Consider the following 27986-nt stretch of genomic DNA (forward strand, 5'->3'; position numbering starts at 1 on the left):
AGTGCCAAGTAATCAGTCAAGGAAATAGGCCTCCACCCCTGAATATGTCTTTACAACTGGAAGACATCTGATGCCAGGCCACAGTTCATTATTTTGGCCCTCTACAGCCTGTCATCATAGATAAATGTTCCAGATTTCCGATAGCTCAACATGTAACTTTGACCAGAGCTTGAAATTATCATCCCAGTCCTAGATGAAGTGTTTGCAGCGTGAGGTATTCCTAAGGGGATCAAGACTGACAATGGGTCACCTTCATTGGACATTACTTCACAGCATTTATAACACATCTGAACTTCAAACATCACAAGAACACCCCACTATGGCTCCAGACAAACAGAATGGTGGAGCGGTTAATGGCCATAATGAAAAGAACCATTCAACAAGATGAACATGATGGACATATAGTGCAACTGGCACTTATCGTATTGAGGACATATTGGAATACACCTCATAGCACTACCATTGCCCAGCAACCAATATGCTAGGGAGAGAAGTACCCATTAGGATCCCTGACTGGAAGGAACCGGCTGCAACATCAAGTCGTGTGAAAGAAGAAGAAATGCATGACAAAGACAAGAAGTGAAAGGACAAGATGAAGAGAGATATGTTGATGCCCAATGGGGGGTTCAAAGGAGGAAACCAGGTATGCTAGCCAGCCCCTTCAAATAACGTCCTGGAAGGGGACCATGGTCACAGCCACGGCAGACGAGAGGAGAGTGACTCGCAACATATCGTATTTTATAAGATATGCCCCAGAGAAACAGTGCCAAGTGAACAGGAAGAAAGAACACCTCAGAGGAAGGTGCCAAGAATGACAGTGCCCACATGGAAATCACATTCGCTGGACCACGTCCCGAGAAACAGTAAGATGCTGGCCAGGAAGACAAATGGGGTCATGAGTGGAATGTGAGCATTCAATCAAGTGAAGGGGAGATGTAATATCATATGCAGAACAAAAATCAGGACAGGTCACTAGGACCCTGCTACTTGACCAGTGACCAAATGGTCACTCTCTTTGGGTGGGACTGGAGGAAGGAAGAGGATGTCAATACGGGAAAACGGGGGCAGTGGAATTATGACGTTGTGAGGAGTGGATATGCTGTGCTGATGGCTCATGAATTAAGAGATTTCACCACACCTCTTCTGTGGCTCTTTCATTCCTTCCAGTATATGACAGGAAGTGTTTTGACAAGAATCACAGGAAGTTCAGCTGACTCCGGGACTCAAACCTGGTTCACCAGTTCCAAAGTCGGCAGCTCTGCCCATTGGGTGACACATCTTTCCCATTAAAATAAACTTCAGTAGAATGACATAAAAGCACGCAAAATGCTAAAGGAGCTGAAAAGTTCTGGGAAGCCATGCACACAGCATAAATGTATTCATCAAACAGTGTACTCACTCCCACCCAACGAAAAAGACTTAAAAACGAGTGTCTTCTTTTCTCAAGAAACTGTAATCCATCTTCAGCGGTGCTGAATATTAAGCCTAACAAATTATCTTCAACTCTTGCGTTTTACTCCCGTTAGTTCAAATATTGGGCTCAAGGAGATTCGCAGCAGAATGCTTAGCATTTGCAGATTAAATGTTGCAGTTTTTGCTCAACATGTTTAAGCACATGTTTGTTCCCCTATGTTGTTTGACACTTATTAGTCAGTGACTAGGAGGAGAACAGAACCTCTGGCTCGTTTCCTTATCTGTTTTTCTGATTTTAGATTTTCTCTGTTTCCTGCACTTTCTGACTCTTTTAAAGCATCCCATCTCTCCTTCTGGAGTTCTGTCCATCCAAAACAGCTCCCAGATACGTGAATTCTTCCTGCCCATCCCAGTTCTCTTGTCAGTGTCCATCCTTGATCTCTGTCCCTCATGGTGAGTCATTTTCTTGCTCTGCTCCCCGTCTTTGCATGCTTTCCCACCCTTTTCCAGCACCTGTAGGCTCCACAGTCCCTGCCTGCAGCTTCACTGAGGGATGCAGCCTCTTCCTGTCCTGCACTGCTTCCCTCAAGGAATACCCCTCAGACCATACTCCACAATCTCCCTGTGTATCTTCGTCCCATCCAACTTCCCACTGGTCTGTCCCATGTTGTGGAACCTGATATCTTCACTCATACTAAGGAGATAAATAGTTCTCTAACTTCACAGCTTCCCCCTTGTCACAATACTCCACAATGTGGAAGAGATGCATTGTTATATTGTAGCTATGGTGCAACACCAATGCAGCTACTGAAATGGTTGTGTCATAGATACCCAGTTCCAATTATTGATTAAATTTTACGTGCGAGTTTCGTGGAAACACAGATGTAATTGGCATATACGAGTCACATCCAGGCAGGAAAGAACAAACGCAGAGTGCGTCCCTCTCAAAGTTATTAATGTTCAACACTGTGTTCTTGAGCAGTTTAAAGACATGTTACATTTTGAGGGATGGTTGATCCTAGAATTTGACCCGGTTTACAAGCACATATGCTACTTTAAATACCAACTCACCCAAAGTGAATAAGTAATGGAGAAAATCTGGGACTTTACAGCTCAGGTGATGTCTGGGACACATCACACTCACAAGATGGAATCCTCAATACAACAAAGTAAGGCTTGGGAAGAAGAAAACATTACAGCTCCAGAAACATGCGGATCACTGTCCGATTGTTCATGAAAAAAAGGGAACAACCAATTGCTTCAGAACTTGAGGGTGTCCACAGGGGTGTAGCTTAGTCAGTGAGATTCTGGGGGTGTGAATCTCAAATTGCCCAACTGAAAGAGTGGTGGGCCGCAGGGTAGAGTGGTGACATGCCCACAGTTCCCATGAGGAACACGTTCTGCACTGATTTGCATTAGGTGGGCCTCTGTCTAGAGTGGCCCAGTGGGCACAAAACAATGGGTTGGAATGCTACCCCGACTAATTGCAACTCGTTAGACTTTGCAAGCATTTGTCCCTTCACCTCGGGCTGTCTGGTTGCCAGTAGTTTTGCTCGGAATCTGATTCTAGTGGAGCTTTCCAAGCTTACTATTGCCAATGTTTGTGAATTCACTAAATAAACCCATTTACACTCATTCAAGAAGTACGCCTATGGATGCAGATTTACTACTTTTTTGATAAAATGGTCACTATATATGATAAAATGGTCACTATATATATATATTTAAGTTGCCAGTACAAAAAGTGAACAAGTTAAAACCTCTTCGTGAAATGAGAACAATGAGAAAAACTGATTCTGACATAGCAGACTCGACTAAGGACCTACAGATCCAACTACCAAACCAAGAAAGCATTTACACTCCCCCTGAAGCTATGCCCTTGCGTGCCCACAAGGTACCTTTTGTCATTAGGTAAAGGAAAACAAAATCTCAAATATATCCTCCAAGTGATGCAGACAACTGCATCAGCACTGAAGCCAGCCCAACAGAGCTGGGTTTGACTGGCAAAGGAAAAGAAGAGCTGGTTAATCCAGGATCAAACTAAGGAACGTTCCACTCGGAAACCTCGAAAGTCAAGTAAGTGTTAGATCAATGAAGCAAAGTGGACCAATGTAGGACCTCGACTAATCACGGAAAAGAGAACTCTACTATTTCAAATGCTAATGGAACGGATCCAATTTCCATTATGGCCCTATATCTGGCAAAACACGCCCTACCATACACCATTTGGGGCAGATGGCACAGAAGTACAGAATACACCCATTTGAGTCTACAATGAGGAAACATGAGTTCGACAATGGGACAATCAAATGTCTGGTGTCCAAACAAATAACACACGTCACTGAAATCCTTCAACACAATTATATGATGCACAAAGTTCAAATTGGGAAGACTGAGCTTCTATTAAAGAAGTTCTATGAAACCCCCACATTATCAACATATTTTATCCCCCTCTGGGACAATACAGTGTCTTTTCTAAGAAACTGATCCATGTCATCTCTGAAAATCAAACATTGAATGTGGAAAATATATTCTTAGTAGGTTTCCTACTTCACTGGAAAAAAAGAGAATTAGGACACCCTGCTAAAGCAGTTTCTATATGAAACTAAAGTGTACCCACTAAGATCACTAACAAACAATGGTCCTTATTGAATTTATAGTCACCAAAAAAGAATTAATTCATATTTTGGAAATTTCATTTTTGCCTGGTCCGATTGCTTTCTTATTTCTTAGCTGATTGACATCATTCATTGAACATTCATGATCAAACCAAATAAGACTCAAGAAACCACAGTGGAATAAACTCTGATTACCCAACCTACCATGTGCCCAAAATCATAATGCCACATTACCACATTAATCCAAACAAGTAGCTTAGATAGCATAAAAAAGAGCTTTACTGAATATGTGACAAGATAACAAGTTAACAGTCTTCCACAAAAGTGCCAAGAAATCGCCCCCATTGGTTTTAAATTAAAATTAATGCCAAACACAAAATACTAACATTTGTGGAATGCAGATGGAATACATTTCCCACATAATCTGTATAAAGAAAAGTACTACACTCTGTACAAAGCAAAATCTGTCCATCTAAAATCCAAATTAAATGGAGGTCATTAATACAATATACAAACAGTTCTCTAAGGTGCATCCGTCCACTCAGTTAGAAATCTGGTTTCAGCATTATTGTACATCAGTTCACAGGCAAATATTCTTAATATGAGGACATGGGTTGACACAGAGATGCCAGTACCCGCTGGGATGAACATGAATATACAAAGGAAGCCCAAATGAGCCTATCAGGTCGCTTCTCTGCCATTTCCTTGGAGAATATAAAAAACAAACTAATTTCTTATCTGATCCCATTTGACTTTATCTGACAACACTATAAAATCCTGATCGTTTTCAGGCTCCATATTAAAAACTAATTTTGATTACACGTATACTGCTCTTAAAAAAGTTGATGGTGCGCCCGAACCTACAGAGAGCAACGGGTCCATAATATGTCCTTCCTAGACAAACTATTGGACAGATGAGTTTCTGGACAATTACAAGACTACATCACAAATAATCACATCTTAGATGACTTTCAATCTCGTTTCTGACCAGGGCAAAGCACCGAGTCCACGATTATTAGGATTGTTCATGAAACCCTAAGGATATTTCGTTCACTCATACTTTTATCACTCAACTTGTCTAAAACATTTGACACAGTTGACCTTAACATCCTTCTGTAAATACTCATAGAAGCAATGGTTTTAAGTGGCATTGTCTAGCTGGTAAAAGGAGTGTGTCCACCTATTGGCCTCCCAGTGCTTGTTTGTTTTTAGCTTATCATACTAAAATGACTGTTACATGTTGGAACAGTAAAGAAAAACATCCAGATTGGCTCCAGCCCGTCATTACATCTGTGGGGATGTATTGCATAGCACACGTCCACAGTGCAGCTATCTTGGCATGTTTTTATCCATGTTATGTGCATATGCATGAGTGCACACAACAGCATTCTTATGTGCATGTGTTGTGAAACACCAGCGGCCATTTTGGCTCATTTGCTTTACAATCCTATTTTGACCAATTTTCATTTTAGAACAGTAAAAAATGAATAAAAATATAAAGAGTATGGAAGCAAAAAAATCAAATTGAGCAGTTGGATATTACTTTACAGCTTCAGACCCCTTAAAAAAACAGAGGGAACACGGTGAGTAGGGGCGCGGGGAACAGCGAAGGAAAGGACAAGAAAGGAGGTAAGTAAATAGAGAAGTGGGTGGGCTCTTCAGAGATAAGAAAAAGAGTGTAAGTGTTTAAATATTTTTTATGATATTTACATCATTAAATGCTGTTGGATCATGCCACGCGTGATGACAGTCCTAATAACCAATAACCAAAGCTAACTGAACCACAGTAGCCAATGGCTGCAAGGGCTGTCTAAAAGCCCCTTTGAGTGTCACCTAATCGGCTTCCTGGCACTGATACTCATACCGCTGTGGAACCCCTCCTGGCTTTCCCTGTGAAGTGTCCACTCCTGGGCACCCCCAGGGTGAAGCCAGGCATCCTTAGCGCTGTTGGGGCCAGTGTGGAGGCTAAGCAAGCTATTGCCCAGAGTTGCAGTGTGGGGCCTGTGATTAGAATAGGCACTGAGGCGAGAATTAACAGGTCCGAGGAAATTGAGCCTGAGACCCCACTGAGGCAGGAATCGAACCCTGGTCCCTGGCCAGAACTCTGCATCAGGGTCTGCCGCTCTAACCATTGAGCCACACTCCTCCACTATACGTATTAGTATGTATGTCTTTGTGTGTGCGTGTTGTATGCAAGACAATAGCTCTCGCCAGAAAGCTAGAGTTGTTTGGGGGAAAGACCTCAAAATTGGTAAACTCCCACAACACAGCCCAGACGCCCAGTCACTGTTGGGGTATCTAACGGATCCATCCTTGCCCCCTCTACATGTTAACCTATGTGTTGAACTACTCAATGACCTGTTGGTTAGCAACTGAATTTTGTTTTATCACTATTCATCTTTGTGTGGAGATCAACAGCAAATCTAGTCCTGGTTGTTTAAAAGTGGTATAAGAGCCAATGGCAAAAATGATGCTAATTGTCAAAGGCTTTGTCACTATGGCTTCTGGGTATATTTCACTCCACACAAAAAGCAACAAATATCATAAAAAATTCTATCAGGCGCTAAACTGTCACAGTCTCAATACTGTAGAATACTTGTGGCCAGGCGCGCAACACCCATTGGGCTCACCGGGCTTCAGCCCCCCCCCCCTCGTCTTCTTCAGCCCGGGCTAATTGACACGCACTGAGATGACTGCGCATTGGAGCTGAGAATGTCATTGTTATTGATGCATTCTGAGAGGCCCGGCAGCCCGAGCCAGCCAGCCTCTGAACAGTATCAAGTAAACCCCCAGCCCCCCCCCCCCCTCTTGTTTTCCTTTACTAGCGCCGAGGTGATATCCTTGCCTGAAGGCAGGGATTTCACCTAAGCACTTGATGTGTTCAGCATGGGGTGGGAGTGGGAAGATGCACACAGCAGGGTGAAAGGGCTGGCCAGTGCAGGTGACGCTTTTCCTTTGTAAAGGAATTTCTGCTGGTGTCATATCCCAGGGTTTGCTGTCTGTGCACTTGTAAGGCTGTGTATTCCATACAAGTGCACAGACAGCAAACCCTGGGCTATGACGCCAGAAGGAATTAATTTACAAAGGAAAAGCTTCACTTGCACTGGACATCCCATTCCCCCTGCTGTCCATGCACTTGTAGGGAATTCACATCCACAGTGCACCTCACCAGATAAATGGTGAACAGGGCCATGTATCTTTCTCTAAAGAGGAGAGTCCCCTCCGAATATGAATATGTAGTGTACGTTTGTAGTGTTCATTTTTTGGGGTGCTAGTGGGTAATTTTAGGGTTCAGGGTGGGTTACGAATTGGGGTGCCAGGGGGTAATTGTAGGATTCTGAGTGGGTATGGGTTTTAGGGTGCCAGGGATAATTTTAGGGTTCAGGGTAGTAATGGGTTTTGGTGTGCCAGGGGGCAATTTTAGGGTTCAGGACTGGTATGGGGGCCAGGGGGGTAATTTAGGGGTTCAGGGTGGGTGTGGGTTTTGGGGTGCCAGGGGTAATTTTAGGCTTCAGGGTGGGTATGGGTTTTGGGGACCAGGGGTAATATTAGGGTTCAGCGTGGGTATGGGTTTTGGGGTGCCAGGAGTAATTTTAGGGTTCAGGGTGGGTATGGATTTTGTTGGGCAAGGGTGTAATTTTAGGGTTCCGGGGGTAATTTTGGGGGTCAGAGTGGTAATGGGTTTTGGGGTGCCAGGTGTAATGTTAGTGTTCAGGGAGGGCATGGGTTTTGGGGTGCCAGGGGTAATTTTAGGGTTCAGGGTGGGTATGGGAATTGGGGTGCCAGGGGGTAATTTTATGGTTTAGGGTGGTAATGGGTTTTAGGGGGCCATGGGGTTGTTAGGGTTCAGGGCAGGTATGAGTTTTAGGGTGTGAGGGGGTGGACATTTTAGAGTTTAGGGTGGGTGTGGTTTTCGGGTGTCAGGGGGCAATTTTAGGGTTCACGGTGGGTATGGGTTTTGGGGTGCCAGGGTGTAATTTTAAGGTTTAGGGTGGTTAAGGGTTTTGGGGTGCTATGGAGTTAATTTTAGGGTTCAGGGTGGGTATGGGTTTTCGGGTGTCAGGGGGGCAATTTTAGGATTCAGGGTGGGTATGGGTTTTGGGGTGCCATGGGGTTCATTTTAGGGTTCAGTGCGGGTATGGGTTTTGGGTTTGTGAGGGGGGGACATTTTAGGTTTCAGGGTGGGTGTGGGTTTTCGAGTGTCAGGGGAGCAGGGGGGCAGTTTTAGGGTTCAGGGTGGGTATGGGTTTTGGCAGTGGCGTCACTGGGTGGGTGCGGGGGGTGCGGACCGCACCGGGTGACACCAACACATGGGGTGACACCAATCTGCACTGCAGCCTCACATCTGCTCTCACCTTTACTGTCGCTCCCTGTGCAAGCTTGTTCCTCATGCTGTTCACACTCGGCAGCGTCTCGCAGGAGATCTGCAATTCTTGACTGCAATTTTCTTTGCTCACAAGGCAACTCTATAGCAGCCTAGCTCACCTGAGGGTGCATGGTTTCCTATTTTTCAGTATCTTGCACAGTCTTCAGTTTTCCAGTGAACCAGTTCCAAATTTCAGCTTGCTTTTCACTACAGTGCAACCTGTTGCTCGCACTCTTGTTTATAGAAATCCAGGGAAGACAGATGGAGTAAGAGAGAGAGGGAGACAGAGGGAGCTAGAGGGAGTAATACAGAGAGAGGGCGCTAGAGAGAGAAAGACAGAGAGAGAGGGAGATAAAGGAGTAAGACAGAAAGAGAGAGGGAGCTAGAGGGAGTAAGACAGAGAGCGAGAGAGCTAGAGTGAGAAAGACAGGAAGAGAGGGAGCTAGAGGGACTAAGACAGAGAGAGAGGGAGACAGAGGGAGCTAGAGGGAGCAAGACAGAGAGGGAGAGGGAGCTAGACAGAGAGAGAGGGCGCTAGAGGGAGTAAGACAGAGAAAGGGAGCTAGAGGGAGCTAGACAGAGAGAGGGGGCTAGAGGGAGTAAGACAGAGAGAGAGGGAGCTAGAGGGAGCTAGACAGAGAGAGGGAGCTAGAGGGAGTAAGACAGTGAGAGAGGGAGACAGAGGGAGTAAGACAGAGAGAGGGAGCTAGAGGGAGCTAGAAAGAGAGAGGGAGCTAGAGGGAGTAAGACAGAGAGAGAGGGAGCTAGAGGGAGTAAGACAGAGAGAGAGGGAGCTAGAGGGAGCTAGACAGAGAGAGGGAGCTAGAGGGAGTAAGACAGAGAGATAGGGAGCTAGAGGGAGCAAGACAGAGAGAGGGAGCTAGAGGGAGTAAGACAGTGAGAGAGAGAGACAGAGGGAGCTAGAGGGAGCAAGACAGAGAGAGAGGGAGCTAGACAGAGAGAGAGGGAGCTAGAGGGAGTAAGACAGAGAGAGGGAGCTAGAGGGAGCTAGACAGAGAGAGGGAGCTAGAGGGAGTAAGACAGAGAGAGAGGGAGCTAGAGGGAGTAATACAGAGAGAGAGGGAGCTAGAGGGAGCTAGACAGAGAGAGGGAGCTAGAGGGAGTAAGACAGAGAGAGAGGGAGCTAGAGGGAGCTAGACAGAGAGAGGGAGCTAGAGGGAGTAAGACAGTGAGAGAGGGAGACAGAGGGAGCTAGAGGGCGTAAGACAGAGAGAGAGAGGGAGCTAGACAGAGAGAGTGGGAGCTAGAGGGAGTAAGACAGAGAGAGAGGGAGACAGAGGGAGCTAGAGGGCGTAAGACAGAGAGAGAGAGGGAGCTAGACAGAGAGAGAGGGAGCTAGACAGAGAGAGGGAGCTAGAGGGAGTAAGACAGAGAGATAGGGAGCTAGAGGGAGCTAGACAGAGAGAGGGAGCTAGAGGGAGTAAGACAGTGAGAGAGGGAGACAGAGGGAGCTAGAGGGAGCAAGACAGAGAGAGAGGGAGCTAGACAGAGAGAGAGGGAGCTAGAGGGAGTAAGACAGAGAGAGGGAGCTAGAGGGAGCTAGACAGAGAGAGGGAGCTAGAGGGAGTAAGACAGAGAGAGAGGGAGCTAGAGGGAGTAATACAGAGAGAGAGGGAGCTAGACAGAGAGAGGGAGCTAGAGGGAGTAAGACGGAGAGAGAGGGAGCTAGAGGGAGCTAGACAGAGAGAGGGAGCTAGAGGGAGTAAGACAGTGTGAGAGAGAGACAGAGGGAGCTAGAAGGAGTAAGACAGAGAGAGAGAGGGAGCTAGATAGAGAGAGAGGGAGCTAGAGGGAGTAAGAGAGAGAGAGGGAGCTAGAGGGAGCTAGACAGAGAGAGGGAGCTAGAGGGAGTAAGACAGAGAGAGAGAGGGAGCTAGAGGGAGTAAGACACAGAGAGAGAGAGGGAGCTAGAGGGAGCTAGACAGAGAGAGGGAGCTAGAGGGAGTAAGACAGAGAGAGAGGAAGCTAGAGAGAGTAAGACAGAGGGAGAGGGAGACAGAGGGAGACAGAGGGAGCTAGAGGGAGTAAGACAGAGAGAGATGGAGCTAGACAGAGAGAGGGAGCTAGAGGGAGTAAGAGAGAGAGAGGGAGCTAGAGGGAGCAAGACAGATTGAGAGGGAGCTAGAGGGTGTAAGACAGAGAGAGAGAGAGATCTAGAGGGAGTAAGACAGAGTGAGAGAGAGCTAGAGGGCGCTAGACAGGGAGAGGGAGCTAGAGGGAGTAAGAGAGAGAGAGGGAGCTAGAGGGAGTAAGAGAGAGGGGGCTAGAGGGAGTAAGAGAGAGAGAGAGGGAGCTAGAGGGAGTAAGACAGAGAGAGAGGGAACCAGAGGGAGCTAGAGGGAGTAAGACAGAGAGAGGGAGCTAGCGGGAGCTAGACAGAGAGAAGGAGCTAGAGGGAGTAAGACAGTACCTAGCGCCATACATTTCTGACAGAGGTGGTCCATGCGGTAAGTCGTGAGGGGGTGACACCATGAGTTACCCGCACCGGGTGACACCAACCCCAGTGACGCCACAGGGTTTTGGGGTGCCAGGGGAGAATTTAATGTTCAGCATGGGTATGGGTTTTAGGGTGCCACGGGTAATTTTAAGGTTCAGTGTGGGTATGGGTTTGGGGGGGCAAGGGTGTAATTTTAGGGATCAGCGCGGGTATGAGTTTTGGGGCTCCAAGGGGGTGATTTTAGGGTCCAGAGTGGTAATGGGTTTTGGGGTGCCAGGGGGTAATTTTAGGGTTCAGGGTGGGTATGGGTTTTGGGGTGCCGGGGGGTAATTTTGGGGTTCAGGGTGGTAATGGATTTGGGGGGCAAGGGTGTAATTTTAGGGATCAGTGCGGGTATGGGTTTTGGGGTGCCAGAGGTAATTTTAGGGTTCAGGGTGGGTATGGGTTTTGGGGGGTAAGGGTGTAATTTTAGGGATTGGTGTGGGTTTGGGGTTCTAGGTGGATGATTTCAGGGTTCAGGGTGGTAATGGGTTTTGGGGTGCGAGGGGGTAATTTTAGGGTTGCATGTTTTCTCCACTTGACCTGAGCATTAATCGATCCCGTTTATCTGACATTTTAGCCCCGCCCCATTGATTAACATTAGCCACGCCCCTTCATTTGCCATGTTAGCCCCCCCCCCGAAATTAAGACCTAGTTGCGCCCCTGCTTGTGGCACGAGTACTGGAGACTTAAATGCGATAAATGTCTGAACCCCTTTTTTAAACCATATGAACACATCACAACCAAATATAAACGTGTTATAATTACAAGCGTCGTGTTTTTGCAGTTCTTTCACACAGCAGCAATAGCATGCGATCCGTGACGCATTTATCAACTATTTAGGTGTACCTTCTTGCCTTAATTGAACTGTGAAAGATTGTTTCCGTCTACAATGAAAGGCGCCTCCGATTAGCAATTTCCATCAACAGAAAATTTATTTTTGAACACTTACAAAGAGTCTCTGCAGCACATAATTCCAAAGTGGCACATTCATTGCTCTTTCACATAAACTAGTCGGTTTCGACAGTTCTATGACTGCATTAACTTTAGAGATCATTTTGGGTCAAGTGACCACGAGGTAACACAAAACGTAAGTCACTGCCATCAGTATGTTTTACTTCAGGCCTCTCACTCACCCCTATCTCTTCACCCCCCTCTCTCCTCAAGACAGTGGTACAGCCCGGGTTGAGATCCAGCTCAGGTCAGGATGTCCACATAAACACAACAAATTACAGGGCCAGCTTAATGTTTCCTATGGGATGGGCCCTTCTGTTCCCAGACAACCGGGCTCTAAATCTTTGATTTATGGGGTTGTTTCCGATACATCTTGGGAAGTATTTGAAGGGTTCTGACGCAGTGTGGGAGGATGTCCCCGCAGATGGAGCCATGTTGGAGTACACTTGGTTTACTGGTCAGGGTCATGGGCAAGTTCAGCCATTTTCTTTTTAATGATGCTTCCCGGGGTGAAGACGTGTATAGTTCTCTAAGGCGTGACATGGCTTGTTGGAAAAGGCACATTTATTCAGCACATTTTTACACAGCGTGGATAGTTTAGGGTCCTGCTTATATGAGGCAGGAGACCACTGTGCTGGTTCCTGCGAGAGGAAACGGAAGCTTTGCTTAGGGTCTTCTTGAAAAAACACATAGCACATGGAAATATACCAAAGCGTTCTATATTTCCTCTCCTCACAGAGTCATAAAACCAAACACTACACCCTTTCATGTGCCAACCCAGTCCCACTAAACACTTCTTGACCAGCCTTGGGGCAGCCACAGGGCCTTGAACAACCCCATAGTACAGACTGAAGAGGATCACCATATGTTGTGTATTTGGATGTGTTACGGGGTGTAAAGTTTACATTGGCAAGGGATAGAAATGCTACACCCTGTATTGTTCCTCCCGCCCCTGTTTCCAGCGGTAAATGTCGGTTACAACGCGGTGTTTACACCGCACGACCTTTACCACGCTGCCATTACAACGCAAGTCGTTACTACCACTTGCGATGGATGGCGCTGTTGGATAAGGAATATTGTAATTTTATATTCCAACACCTTCCCTACTGTTACGTGGGCTGGTGATGGAATAGAAAATTATAATAATCCTCAATTCGCGCCCTCAACGCAAGTCGTTGTAACGACTTGTGTTGTAAAATCCGCGATGTAAAGTACCGCGATCAAAATGATAGTGTTGTACTGTCATACATCCGTTCCAGCTTTGTAGCCCATGTTATTTACTTAGTATGGCATCTGAGCTTTTTAAAAGCCTGTAGGCCTTTGGAGTTTACAATTTACTGGATGCTGCAGCCACAAGATTTCATTGGGCAGGGAGAAACACTAAAGGTCATGTAACGTCTCTTCCTCTGATGTTATCAAGGAATAAAGGGCACGTGATATCTCTATGATTTCTCTGTTTGATGAAATGGCACCAGTTTGCTACTAATATAAAAGTATCACTGAATACAAGGAATACTTGCTGTGCCAATCTTTCCGGAAGGAAACAGCAATGCATACATCACTTTTAGAATATATACATTTACCAAGTCAATAAAACAAACGGAGCACTGAAAACAAACTTAGAAACGAATTTAAGATTAGATTGAAGAATCTTTCCATTCAACTCTCTTGAAAAACAAGTGTGTTCACATAAAGTAACAATTGACAAAAAGAGGGAGCATCCCTGAACAACAGATAGGTTCCTAAGTCAGGGCAAATATACAAATTGTACAGAAAAATACGTAGGAACCTAATACATTTGTGAACCATCAAAAGCATTATGACAGAAAACATTCAACTAAAAATGAGAAAACTGTATTAGTGAATTTAACACTGTGAATAAAAGGATGGATACAAATGAACATATTTAAATCACTAAATTCCAAATCACCAGTCTGTATATATCACCCCTGGAGATATGGAAATGCTAGATATGGTATGAATGTGGGAGCATGAATGAATAGGATATTTAGAATTTGCAAAACTACAGATGTGGCTTCAGAGCATGACTCTATTTATTGTCTATGATTATGTAATTACTGAAAATCAATTTGTAACGATTTTGTACGTTTAAATGTTTTTCAAGAATAAATACACATCTGGTTACATTCATATCTTTCTAGGAATCTTTTGATGGTCCACAAATTTATTAGGTTCCTAAGTGTTTTTCTGTACAATTTGTTCACATAAAGTAAACATAAAATGCCATATAATGCAACGGTTTGTGTCTCTTATACCTCTGTGCTTTCAGCGCAATTAAACCTTTTTAGTGTATGTGCACTTTACAAATACAGTGCAACATAACATAACATAAAAACTTTGAAAGCATGCTTCAAATAAAGAAACATACACATCAAAATTGACTGCGAAGCGAATCTTCGGTTCCTAATTGATCTTACTAGGAATGTGCCATGACTTTGATGGTTCCAGTGGGGGCTGGCAGGGAATAGTGGCGGGAGGCAGGGGTTACAAAAAGGGAAGACTTACCTGCTCATTGCCGGCCGCCAGCCTCCCCCTCTCCACTGTCCTCTGCTCTTCCTTGATCCTGGCAGCACTCAGGCTTCCAGACTCCCCTAACCAATCACAATGCTGCTGTTACCAGTGTCATGATTGGTTTGAGCGCTGTGTTTCAGCGCCCAGACAAGGAGTAGGAGCCTGTGCATGTTCTCCACCCAGGCTGTGCATTACCGCCCGGTGGAGTAAGTGCGCATGACGATTTGGCGGGCCCTAGAAGACTGGCCCAAATAGGTGCCCCATCCACTCCTCCTTCTGAAATGAGCCCAGCCCCGCCCCACCCTAATCTGGCTCCAGTCCATTATAGTAAAAATAAAATAATAACAATGTTCAATTATTATCATTTTATTTTTCCTTGACACTGCTCATAGAGCAATGGGGCAACGCTCCTCCGCCATTGTGGAAGAGCCACTGCTGGATGGTTCTGCTGATTGAGGTTTTCCTTTCCCTTCAATATAAATAATGAAATCCTTGATTTGAAGGATTTGTTTTTAATGTAAAACAACACACGCTTCATTGTCTGTTTGAGGTATGGTATATTCAAAGACACCATTCAGATCAATGGTCCTCATTTATTAACCTAGCAAAGATGAAAGGTTGAGTCAGCCCTGCTGGGTATGGGACCTGTGAAGGATGTGGATTGCTCTGGAAAGAGCTTAACTTACCATTTCACATCACTGACCAATTAATTAGGTAATGTGTCTAAAAAAATATTCATCTGCAGGCTATGCTTCTTTTCAAATCTATAATAATGCACAGGAAAATCCCTAAAAGCTCACCAACAGCTGCAAATATGCAGGTGCTCAGGCACAACTATCAAATGCTCAAGCAGAACCATCACAAGTCTAAGAACAGCTTCAAACGCCCATACACAACCAGCATATCTAGAACTATGACCTTGATTGGATAAGATAGAATCTCAAAAGCATAGGGTAGCCTCACAAAACAGAACTTAATCCTCAGATATGGAGTGAAGCTTCACAGTGTGCAGGTGTAATGTGACTTCCTAGTACAATCTCACTATGTTTAGGGTGTGGCTCATATTACCAGCATAACCTTCCTATGTTATGTTAATAACACTCACTTAGGGCTAGTGGCGTAACGAAACTTGAGGGGGCCCCCCAACAGGCTACGTGGAGGGGCCCTCCTCTGGACTAATTCTGGAGCCCTCCATCCAAAGTGTGGTGCTGAGGGGGCCCCCTGGAGGTTGGGAGCCTCCCGCACCGTGGGGGATGCGGGGGCCTGTGTTACGCCCCTGCATAGGGCACAAATGCCACTGGTCTTGTGGCGTTTACCTGGGGGTTAGACAACAATGCTACTGCCAAGCTTGTTTAAATAAAAAGGTTTCCAGGGTCTTACGAAGGGGAAGATGGCAGTGTTTTACTTCAAACTTTCCGGCAGTCCATTCCAGATCTGGGGTATCAAAACTGAGAATGCCCGACCATCCAAAGACACTTTATTAAAAAGTGGGCAAGTCAGCAAGATGGCCTCGGAAGAACGTAGACATTGACCAGGCATGTAATAACTCAGAAGTTCCTTAATGCAAACTGGCACAGTGCCATGCAATTTCTTGAGCACAATGCATAAGCCTTTGAAATGGCCATCTGTTTAACTGGCAACCAGTGAAGTTGTTTTAACAGTGGCGTAGCATGCACCCATCTTGATAGTTTAAGCAGCAGTCTTGCTGTATCATTCATTGTCACCTGGAATTTGCCCAACAGCTTTTGGGGGAGGCCGATATACAGGGCATTTCCATAATCCATCCTTGACAAAATCATTGCAGCGACCACTGTTCGCATGGTTGAAAGCTAAAGGATTGGAACCAGTTTCCGCAGCTGTCTCAAGAGACGTGTGCAACTCCCACACACTGTCACTTGCTTGGACATAGACAAGTTACTGTCCAGCTTAATAACCAGCCTTTTAACTGTTTGTTTGGTACCCAGGGGGAACCTAACTCCAGGGACCAAAAACTGTCCATCCAGGGATTCTCTTTCGTAATGATTGCCAGCACCTTGGTCTTGTCTGGACTGATTTTCAGAGAGATAGCGGTCATCCGGTTCACAGTGAACCGCAAAATATTCTGCATGTTCAACTGTAATTGCGTTGAACTCTCGATTTGCAAGACCAACAGGGTGTCGTCCACATAGCCACATAGTTGAACAGTTGACAGTACAACTGCGCTAGTGCAGCAATCAACAGCTGTACATAGATGTTAAACAGCAACGGGGATAGCTCGACTTCCCGAGGGACCCCGCAAGTTAGAGCCCTTTACCTGGAGACATGACCACCCATCTGCACCCTCTGGCTAGTTTAAGTCTCAAATTGTTAGTGTGCCCTCCCCATGGACTGATGGCATCCAAAGTCCAGTTTATACTACACAGGAGCAGGAGAAGTAGTAGTGAAAAATATGTTGATTAAAACCAAAAGGTTTGGAAAACTATACAGTACACTTTCAAAATTAATAATCTCAAAAGTTCCTATCACATCCACCTACACCATTTGAAGCCAATAAGAATCTACCCATCGCACAAGTTACATAAAAAATTGCACGTTAAATATAATTTGTATCGTGTTCATCGTTGACATAATTATATATTTCTTAAAAATAGTTTTATAAAATAATGACTAAAGGATAAAAAGTATAAATAATTGATTAATACATGCACTGGTGAGTAACGCCCACCTAAGCCAAAAGTACAATTCACTTCTGCATTCTGAATATATATTTCACTTTCTCTTACCCAGGGCATAGGCTGGATTTAAACCTCTGGTACATTTTCAAATTACCCACACCTTGCAGGATTCAGTACATTGGAAAAGTATAGAAATGTTTTGCCAGGATTCTCTGAGATGAATAGTCGAGCTCTTCGTTTCTAAGTGTATCAAATTGCTACTGCTTGACTCTAGGATGCATCTTTCCTTTAATTACTTTTTATTTTGTAATTTAAAAAAAAAATTCAAATACGTTTACAAGGATGGGCCTACAACCATCAAGGCCGGCCGCTAGAAAAATCAAACAGTGCAAGCATTACGTATAGTGGCAACAGTTCAGAGCATAAGGTAGTATCAAAACAGTACAGAAGTGGGAAGTGAACACAGCAGCTCGAGTCAGGATGGAAAAAGGTTCGTTTTCAAATAAAGAACTAAGAAAAAGTGTCGCACAGTTACTCCCAGTCTCGCGATAGTATACGAATCAGGATATTAAGAACAATGACAATACGGGGGGGGTCCCCATCAGGGGATAAAATACAAATGGCCGGAGAAGTGAAAACACAACCCCATCATGCAACGAGTCTAAACCCCACCCTTCCGCTCCAAACACCCCGCAAGAAACATGGGCAATGACGACACGTAGAAGAGAAGAAAGACTAAAGGGCCATAGAAACAAATACTAATCTAACACCCAACCCGCAACCCCCCACCCTGCACACCCGCAGAAGGCCATGGCCTACCCCCCAGCCGCGTGCCTGTCGCCCTAGAGAACCCAAAATATAGAAGATAGGAAAGGGAAGAAGAAAAATAAAATAAAATATAAGCGGAGGAGGACCCACATTGCGCCGCCCAGCCCCGCCCAGTACCCCAACACTACAAAAATCCCACGAAGGAAAGAATACCACAAGGAAAATTAGCAAATCCCGAGCATAAAAACAATGAAATATCAGTCGAAGATACCCACTGCATCGTTTAACAATAATAGATCAGAAAAGTCGTAAGCCATCTCAACCCTGACCCTGTCTGTCGATGGTACTGCCTGAAGTCCTCTCAGTAATCAGGGTGAAGCACAGTCTTGAGGGTCCAAACAGGATGAACGGGCCCGGAAGGGACGAGGCCATAAAAAGGCATAAGAATCTAAATCCATCCCAATATAGATATTGCCCAAAGCTGGCAAGGAGTAGCAACATCCGGGAGATGAAAGTCAAACAGTCCGGCCACTGCCACGATACATCCAGGCCAGTCCAAGAAGAAAAGCAACGCTCCACCTTCAACCGCCAGCCGGAGATGCGTCCCAGGGATATAGCCGTCGAGACGGGTCGCACGGGCACAGGAGTCCAGTCTGCAAACGGCCCAGAGGGCACTCGAAGATCCAGGACCTCCACCATGATGGCAGTATCAAGTTCATTGACCAACCCCTGAAGTAGAACCGCGGCCTCCACAGACAGCGAAACAACAATGGCGTCAAGCCGTACACCTAGATCGTGGGCGTGACAATCAATGGTTTCGTGCAAAACTGTTATGGCAGCCAACACGTCCCGGGGTGTGAACACTGTCGCGCTTTGCAAGCATCTCGGCCCCATCTCTGTAACATCCGCCCGGTCTGTATGCGAGCCGTGAAGAAGGGCACCAGCCGCCATCTTAATCCAATCAACACCGTCCCTCCTCACATATTCAGGGACCAGGCCTCACTGCGAGGGCACCGCAAGATGCGTCCCCAGGTCAAACGGATTGTGGGACAGGGTCCAGAAAGGGGGGCCACCAAAAGGCTAAAGGTCCCGCCGGACCCCGGGATCCGCCCGCCGATGTCGGGGGCGATCTCTGGCTATACCCGGGCAACAAGAGTTGGGGAGGGGGCAGGAGCCAAGTGCCCCCTCCGATTCCTCGCCACCACGCCGCCCCTCAGGGGCCACCGTAAAACGGTTCGGGGTTGCACCGCAGGCAGCGGTCTTTCAGAACAGCTGCTCTCACCGGCAAGGCTCCCCTCCGCCATCAACGGTCGTTGGCGCTGCAGTTGCGGCCAGAGGCCCCGCCTAGTCAACGCCCCGGTCTCACCATCGCGTGGGCCGCAAGGCAGTCGGGGAGAATTCCCGGGATCGGCGGCATGCAGGAGCTCCGGGAGCAAACAGTAAGTGCTCGTTGTCTTTCCTTGATCAAAGTATGCCTCCGTGGGCATGGATATGCGGCAGGATAAACGTGCGGGGAGAGAGGGCTCGCGGAGCCGAGCGACTATGCGGCCATTTCGGATGCCTGCTTGGCTCCTCCCCCCTTTAATTACTTTTTGATCTTTGTAGTGTGACATCCAATTTGAAATTTTGTAGGATAAGATATTGCACCAATTTTAACAAAAAGTCTTGCTAATCCCACCCACATTGGTTCACTATTACAAATTTCCTTTGTGCACAAGGATTGCCCTTCTTTTACAAGCTTTTAACTGTTTCTGCCAAAAATGTAGGCTTGAGAAGGAGTAGGCAGGGCTCAAATGACCAGTGCAGCCTCCTAATATGTAGCAACTTTATGTCCCAGTCATCCCTCCCCACCCCAAGCAAAGATCCTCAAATACCCAGCGCATTATCACAATACCCATGTTCAACATCATATGCCCAGTGCAGTGTCCCTATACACAGCTGCAACCCCTGGCTTGCCCCTTGAGACCCGTGGAACTGCATTTGCGACCCCTGTCTTCAGACGTGGTATAATTAGGGCCAGGAACACAGGGTAAGCTCGTCATCATGGACATCGATTGGGGATCCAATCTCCTTGTTTTTTGACAGTTTTTTTTATTATTACAGCAATGGTGAATAACAATATTCACTATTAGTGTGAAAAAAATGGAATACTTTTAGCTGGAATATGACCCTCCCTGATAGCTGACGTAAGTAACAAATGCTTTGAAATGCATGTTGTGTTCATGCATGTAGGTGAGAGTATTTATTTATTTATTTAATAGCATTTGTAGAGCGCATGCAAATACCCGTAGGCGTCTCGGCGCTGATAAGCAATGCTGTCTGTCCCTGATCAGGAGGTTGGTAACAGGGTTTACTGGTTGAATAACCACGTCTTCAGTTTCCTTCTGAACTGAAGAAGTGTGGGGCTTATTTTAATGTGGTTCGGTAAGGCGTTCCAGATTTTGGGGGCTGCGATAGAAAAGCGGCGATCACCCCATGAAACTGTTCTGCTTCGTTGAACCACCAGTTGGTTAAGCGAGGAGGAGCGAAGTGTTCTGGACGGGTTGTAGGGAATTAGTAGCTTCTTGAGGAAGCACGGTCCTTGATCCTGCAGGGTCTTATAGACTATGCATAGCGCTTTGAATTTAGCCCTATTTTGGATGGATAGCCAGTGGTACTCTTTCAAGGTGTCCGAGATGGGGGCAAACTTGGGTTTCTTGGATAGCATGCGTGCCGCTGCATTCTGCACAGTCTGAAGTTTTTTCGTGACTCTGCTTTGTGCATTGAGCAATAGACCGTTGCAGTAATCCAACGATGTCAGGACCAGGGAGGTGACTAACGTCTTGGCTGCTGAATCTGGTAAATAAGGGATAATCTTTTTTATTATTTTGAGCTTAAAATGGGCGTTAGCTGCCACCTTATTTGCATGGGCCATGAAACTGAGCTTGTCATCAAATGTGACTCCCAGGTTTCTGACCTTAGCGGTGGGGGTAGGAGGGACACCAAGAGCCGATGGCCACCAAGCTGCCGACCAGGCTGGCAAAAGGTTGCCAAAGATCACCACCTCGGTTTTATCGGAATTGAGCTTCAGGCAATTTCTTGCCATCCACTCACCGATAGCAAACATCCCCCTTTGGAATCTTTCTGCCACCTCCTGTCCATTACCCTTTATGGCCAAGACCAGCTGGGTGTCGTCAGCGTATGAGGTGAGGCCCATCCCGTGTGCTTTGATGACACTAGCAAGGTCCGACACATAGATATTAAATAGTGTCGGACTGAGGGATGAGCCTTGGGGAACCCCACACGGCAACGACAGATCCGCTGATTGAAAAGGACCCATGGTGACAGCCTGGGTTCTGTTGGCCAGAAAAGAGGCCAGGAGATCCTTGGCTGTGAGCTGAATACCCATCCTTTCGACACGGTCGACCAAGATCTTGTGGTCGACCGTGTCGAAGGCCGCTGAGAGATCAAGAAGGACAAGCAGTGCTGTTCCTCCCTGATCACGGATGACTCTTATGTCATCCGCTGCCTTAATGAGAGCGGTTTCCGTTCCGTGGTATTTACGGAAACCGAACTGTGTGTCATCCAGCAGGTTATGACTCTCAATGAATTCTGAGAGTTGGTGGTTCATGGCCTTTTTGGTGACTTTTGCTAGAAAAGGGAGACTCGCGATAGGGCGATAGTTTTTTAATTCACCTTTATCTAGACCAGGCTTTTTTAGCAGGGGTTTAATCAGCGTGTTTTTTAATGAATCTGGATAAATTCCAGATATCAGTATAGTATTACAGACATATGTAATGATGGGAATGACTGTGTCTGGTACGGTTGCGATCACCGAGGTTGGGCAGGGATCCAGAGCTGACCCAGCTTTGATCGATTTTACTATGCTCTTAACTTGATCCGTGGTGAGGGGTTTGAAGTTGGTCATAGTGTTTTTCGGTATGATCATTGAGGACGTAGCAGGACTACTAACAGGGTCAGAGTTAAACACTTGGTAGATGTCATTGACCTTTTTGAAAAAGAACTCGGATAAGGCATCACATAGTGCTTGTGATGGGGGGGGGTTAGGATCCGGAGTGTTTCCAGAAAGGGTTTTAGCAATGTTATATAGCTCTCTGCTAGAATTTTTCGCGGTCTCTATATTGGCGGTGAAATAATGTTTTTTTGCTGCTACTATCATAGCTTTATAAGAAGCAAGAGCTTGTTTATATTTTTCCTTATTTTCGCTATCATAAGTTCTTCGCCAGTGCCGTTCTCTGTTCCTAGTTAGTTGTTTTTGAATTTTCAGATCTTTAGTATACCACTGAGCTTTAGGCCGGTTTCTGTTCTTTGAGATAGATTTGGTGGGTGCCAGCTGAGTGGTAGCTTCGGCCAACCATTTCTGAAATTGGTTGGTGGCGGTATTGGGGTCAGTGGATAAATCCGAAATAATGCTCTATTAAATACCCTGGGAGGGCGGGAGGGGCGTCGAGCTCTCCGGCGAGCCTGCCCAATCAAAGATGGCTGCCAAAGTTGTCTTACAATGTTCCCAGCGCCTCAGTGGATCGACGCTTTGGGAAAGGGTGTGCCCAGCGAATTGATCTCGCTATAGGGATGTCAGGGAGGTTAAAAACGCTCCAGTTAAAATATAATACAATTCTAAAAACAATTAGCAAAATCAATCGTTTTCAGTGCAAAAAAGGTGCAAGAGAGCACAAGGGCCTCCGGCTTCCGCCTCAGAGGGAAACAGCAAGTTATACCTCGCGGAGCCGAATAATGCTCTATTAAATACCCTGGGAGGGCGGGAGGGGCGTCGAGCTCTCCGGCGAGCCTGCCCAATCAAAGATGGCTGCCAAAGTTGTCTTACAATGTTCCCAGCGTCTCAGTGGATCGACGCTTTGGGAAAGGGTGTGCCCAGCGAATTGATCTCGCTATAGGGATGTCAGGGAGGTTAAAAACGCTCCAGTTAAAATATAATACAATTCTAAAAACAATTAGCAAAATCAATCGTTTTCAGTGCAAAAAAAGTGCAAGAGAGCACAAGGGCCTCCGGCTTCCGCCTCAGAGGGAAACAGCAAGTTATACCTCGCGGAGCCGAATAATGCTCTATTAAATACCCTGGGAGGGCGGGAGGGGCGTCGAGCTCTCCGGCGAGCCTGCCCAATCAAAGATGGCTGCCAAAGTTGTCTTACAATGTTCCCAGCGCCTCAGTGGATCGACGCTTTGGGAAAGGGTGTGCCCAGCGAATTGATCTCGCTATAGGGATGTCAGGGAGGTTAAAAACGCTCCAGTTAAAATATAATACAATTCTAAAAACAATTAGCAAAATCAATCGTTTTCAGTGCAAAAAAGGTGCAAGAGAGCACAAGGGCCTCCGGCTTCCGCCTCAGAGGGAAACAGCAAGTTATAGTATGTTTAAGTGAGAGCAGGTGTGTATATGTGATTGTGTTTGTGTGTGTAAACATGCATGTGTAAGTGAAACATAAAGCTCAAATGGCGTGTTATATTCCTTCCGCTACCTTTTGGTAAACCGACGTTCATGATCTTGTGTACTTAGATCATCCTTCATATAATTCACGAATGGGAGGTCATTCCTTCGGGAAACAACCTTTACAATGCAGTCATTACATCGCACTAAATTTACAGCGCAGTCATTTCATTACAACATCCTTTACAACGCATGTCACTACAACACATTCATTAAATTGCATGTCATTACAACGCATACCATTACAATGCATAGTACCCCTACACTATCCAACACTTACCCTACTGTTGCACCCCCTGGAGTTAGAATACTAATTTTTACCCCTACACTATCCAACACTTACCTTAAATGCAATGTAATGGTATGCCTTGTAATGGTATGCCTTGTAAAGGTGTAAAGTGATGTAATGCAATGCAATGCGTTGTAAATGTAGTTTTAAAAAATTTGTTGTAGTGGTATGCGATGTAAATGTATGCGTTGTAAAGGATGTTGCAATGTAATAACTGTGTTGTAAAGGCATGCATTGTAAATGTTTGCGTTGTAACGTCATACATTCCATTCCTTCTCTTAACAAGGTAGAATGTGCTGAAACAGTCTCATTGTTCCCTTCATTCAATAGGTGACCACTATGCATTTTGTTAAAACCTAGCACTCATGAATGTTAGCACATTAGAGCGAGAGACTATCAAAAAGGAACCACACGAGCGGACAGAGAGGGCTATTGTTGTAAAGTAGTTCCTCATGCAGATCAATGCAGGCACTTGAGAGGAGGAGAAAGGATACACCCATACCAGGATACACCCATTCAGCCAACAGCATTTGGTGATAGATGAATACTAAACTTGGCTTAGCCAAAACACTATTGACAAAGCCTCAGGCCATTGGCTGAAAGAGGTTGATCAAAGAAGCACAATAGCTGAAGGCATGGACCAAAAGTCTACACTATGTAATTTGTTAGCAACAGGGAGGGATACTGCAGTGCTTTATTTGAGCCGGTGATTCCCAGTGCTTGGCACCGGCACTTTATTGTCAACACTGACACTGCCATATGGTGGCGTTGTCTGTCTAATTTAGAAATGAACAATACAATAGTTGTTTATTAATTCAATATAGATTAAAAAGGGCTAATACCTGCTGCCCAAGCCGACCTCATAGTATTGGGCACCTGGAATAGTGTGAATTGTCGTGTTTATAGAAGTGCGATGGTTAGCAATTGTGTTGGTATGTCACTGGCAGTCCTGGTAGGGACAACGGGCGGTGCAAGTTGTAGCGGTCTTCAGATGAGGGCCCTGGCACTTAATTTTTTACAAATTACGCACTGGGTACTGGAATTATACGGCAGGTGTAAATAAATAATGGAACAAGGAAAGGCAAATGATGCGACTAAATGCTGCACATTTTGTGGAAGTATTACTTCCTTATTTAGTTCTTTTTACAATGCTAACAAAATCTGTATAGAGGTTGCACCACTGCAGTTTCATTTAAACAGCTAAATTCAGCGATCAGAAGTAAAGCGACCTGTCGCTCCGTGGTAAAGGGCCTGCCACTCTGCACCAACATGTGCTGCAGCGTTTTTAGGTTTCGGCTACCGTCGCACTGCGTAAGCAGTGGGCGGAGCCGAAATCTTATGTCTGTAGTATGGTGGCCTGAACACGCCCCTCTCCTCCATTGGCTGGCCTCGTAAATGCTGGCCAGCCATTGGAGGAGAGGAGCGTCACTCAGTTCAGGGCCCGCCTTGACGCGATTCGGGGGCGTTTCTGGGTCTTTTTTTAAGTCCCGCCCTCTCCTCTTCCCATTGGCTGGAATTTTACCTTCCAGCCAATGGGAAGGGGAGAGGGCGAAAAACACGCCCACCGAATCTCAAATGTACCTTGTTTGCCATGGCGCCTTGTCTCTCTTACTGATCCACTGTTTTAATTTCTCTTACTCACTCAGCGTGCATGTCTCTCCTTCACTCTATACTGAGGACAGATTTACAAACCCCTTGCGCCACTTTAGCGTCATTTTCCCCGTTAAAAATTACGCAAAAGTGGGGCAAAGGGACTTGTAAATCTGCCCCTCAGTGTTCTATCTGACACAGCTTCGACCCTTAAGTGTGTTGTCAGGGTCTCTTACTGAGCAACTCACTCACACCCTCCCTGTTTTCAGTCCCTTGTACTCTGCCTCTCACATTAACACCATATTGAAGCAAGCTGTCTCACGCCCAGGCTGCCCACCTCTCCTTGTGTCACGCATTATACTAGGCTACCGGTGACCTGCGTCTTCAGACCCATGCACCTCATACCCGTCTCACTCGCCGCCCCGCCTTTCTCACTAGACCTGTTTCACACTTACACCCGTCTGTGTCCTCGAGCCTGTCTCTCGCTTACTGCCTAGTCTCACCCACCCACGCCCTTTGCTCTTTTTCTGCGTTTCTCACCCCCCTGTGTCTCATCCTCCTCTCTCTGTCTCACCCCTGACTTCCCACCCAAAGGTTGAGACTGTCTCTTAATGTATTCACAAAACGCTTTGACCCCGCCCATCCAACTTCCCCCTACAGTGCCCAGCCCTGGTTAAAACATCCATCTCGCCCGGCCCGCTCAACCCGGAGCCCCCTCCCCGAGGATTTTAACGACCACTGCCCAAATGTATCGGTATGTTGGACAGACTTCGCCTCGCTTGGGAATTTACACTGGCTTTGAATACGGAGAAATCTAAGGACTCAAACTTACAAATTAAATAAAATATTCGAGGGCCGATCCGGCCTTGGGGTGAAGAGACCCATTTGCATCTCTAATCGAAGATCTGCCCAATCGCGCTCCCCACAAAAAAAGAACGAAACGCGGGTCAAAGAATGTCTTCTTTGTCTCTTTCCGCACATTTTCATTAAACGAAGTATGTAAAAACGGAGAAATATCCCCCGGGGACCGCGAGCGACGGTGACCGAAGATTGCACCCTGTGCATGCAGGACATGTTTGTGGAGTTTAAACAACATACCACACTTTAAAATAAATTCCACAATCATGTTATTTTTTTCTGCAAGGGACCACTTCGGGGAAAACAGGAGCACACAAATTAATTTAAAAAAATGCAAAATGTAAAAAACGCAACGCAAACCAGCTTGCGCATCTAAAACTACTACACATTCTCCCCATCCCCACTAAAAAGAATTAAAAAGCAAACTGTTTGGCAAAGATAGATATTGTAATTATTTTGAATTATTCTGAAATCTCCGCCCGAGAAATACATGACCGTTTAAGCAAGGTCTGATGGGTGAGGCGACTGGGTCTCCTGGCCGGCTTGGGGCTTGCCTAATGAGTATTTCTGCCTGACTGAGTGCCAAGGACGGAGGGGTTGTGAGCGTGTGATGCCCTTTCAAGTGAGGGATGTGGGCGAGATGCCCTTCTCTGAGTGAGGTGTATGCGTGAGATGCTCTCCCGTGAGTGAGGCGCATCCTTTTGCAAGTGGGGGGCCTCCTTTTGCGCAATGCCACGGCAAGTGGGCTTTTCTAAACATACAGCACTGTTGGGAGCAACAGCTTTCATATGTTGAAAATTCTACACTTGGCGCGAGTCTGAAGGCAGCTTCTAATGATATAAACATGCAGGCATCAAGAGATGGAAATCGTCAGGGGGCGGGCCTAAAACACAACTTCGTGACACCTTCGGTCATTAAGAAAATTTTTAAACTGTGCCATAACTGCGTATTTTCGAACACTTACTTTTTGCATGGGCGTTCTCATATACTCAGTATGACAAGACCTGCAGGTGCGCCATTTACCCCTCAGTTTGTCAATCACCTCGTGTCATGGCTCCGCTGCTTCAAAGAGCCCGAGGCGCACAAGTCTACGCATCGGATCTGCGTTGTTCCTGTCCAAACGAATTCGTTTTATCACTAGTATTTACATTCTCAAGGGTAATCCCCAGACAATTTGACAAAATAACAAGCTGCTTGGGTGATACCAATGCATCTGTTTTATGTTGTAATCTCCGTGGACCTGCACTCAAGAACCTACACCCTCTCCCTTTGCAGTGTATTTATTAGAATGGATTTAGAAACAAATACAAATGTATGTGCTCACCTTTGCACGGCCAGGGCACACTGCCCTGATGCTCCGGCCCTAAATGCTGGTTTTTCTCAAGTTTCACAGAAGCGATTAATTAATCAACCTATGTCTGGGCTGCCACAGGGTGTTTGGATTTTAAAGTGTCGCTGTTTTCCTCTTGTGGATAATATAACATTGATTGGTTCTCCTATCCCATCTCACACCAGTGTGTGGGGTCTTCCCGTTTTGTTAGTAGATGTATGTAATCTGAAGACTGTGTGCATAACATATTTACAGTTATAAACTGACCGATAAAATCATGAAGCAGCACAGCCTTGCTTACAGTGTTGGTACTCTCCAGGGGTGCATGAGGGTATGAAGTGGGTTTCAAGGCCTAGCTCTTCCTTCACCTGCGCAGAATGCTCCAGTGTAACATTATATCATTTTCTTGAAAATCGGTGTAGTTACTCAAAAGCAACAACTTCGTCATGGCCCTGCCCCATTTGCGAGAGATTAAGCTATTGGAATTGTAAATGACAATGGCATTTATTTATTTATTTTCAAAACCAACACATAAATAAAAATGTTGTCATTTACAATGCCAATAGCTCAAACTTTTCAAAAGGCGAAACCATTGCATTGTAAATGCTTGTTAGAAACATGTGAACCGTTTGAGCTAAAAACCACATTTTGATTGTTAAAATCTAAAAATT

At 45.8% G+C, this 27986-nt stretch overlaps 1 protein-coding gene across 2 annotated transcripts in view; it reads right to left on the minus strand.

Annotated features, from left to right (window-relative positions):
• The window catches only part of FBXL7 (F-box and leucine rich repeat protein 7), a 736049-nt gene that overhangs the window by 256099 nt on the left and 451964 nt on the right, over positions 1-27986 (minus strand). The window lies entirely within an intron of this gene.

Source organism: Lissotriton helveticus, chromosome 4_1 (assembly GCF_964261635.1).
Source record: "Lissotriton helveticus chromosome 4_1, aLisHel1.1, whole genome shotgun sequence".
Lineage (NCBI taxonomy): Eukaryota > Metazoa > Chordata > Amphibia > Caudata > Salamandridae > Lissotriton > Lissotriton helveticus.